Source organism: Anneissia japonica, unplaced genomic scaffold, assembly GCF_011630105.1.
Source record: "Anneissia japonica isolate Jap-2015-1 unplaced genomic scaffold, ASM1163010v1 scaffold288031_len342695_cov171, whole genome shotgun sequence".
In the NCBI taxonomy this organism is placed as follows: Eukaryota; Metazoa; Echinodermata; class Crinoidea; order Comatulida; family Comatulidae; genus Anneissia; species Anneissia japonica.
Genome location: NW_022725829.1, coordinates 231809 through 232245, shown reverse-complemented (window position 1 = coordinate 232245; position 437 = coordinate 231809). Strand labels below are relative to the sequence as shown.

Genomic DNA, 437 nt, shown 5'->3' with positions numbered 1-437 from the left:
GGTGGGGGAAGGGGGGGGGGGGGCCCCGAAAGTAGGGTCGATCGTGATAACACCACCCCAGGGGGGCGAAATTCTTTTTTTCTAGACTTTTGAAAAACCTCTGAGCCGTTTTGGATGATCAACTTTTAGTTTTTCTGTAATTCTTTCTTTTTTTTTACTTTCCAAAAAGGGCAGGGACCGGGGCCAGCCTGGCACCCAGTAAATATGCCCTTGGTATCTAACATTTATAGTAGTAATTTACTACAGGCTACCAGTCTGGTTTGTAACTATTAATGTGGATGATGATCGCATATTTGTTTCATGAAGTCCTTGAAGTGTTCCTATTTTAGATTTATTTATTTTATTTATTTGTTATTTATACTGGGTTTCCTCCTGTCTCTTATACACATCTAGATGTGTATAAGAGACAGCTTTGATATCCCATTTAGTCTTCTTCC

At 40.0% G+C, this 437-nt stretch overlaps 1 protein-coding gene across 1 annotated transcript in view; it reads right to left on the bottom strand.

The window, feature by feature from the left end:
- LOC117112920 (probable very-long-chain enoyl-CoA reductase art-1) overlaps positions 1–437 on the bottom strand; it is a 12274-nt gene that overhangs the window by 5998 nt on the left and 5839 nt on the right. The window lies entirely within an intron of this gene.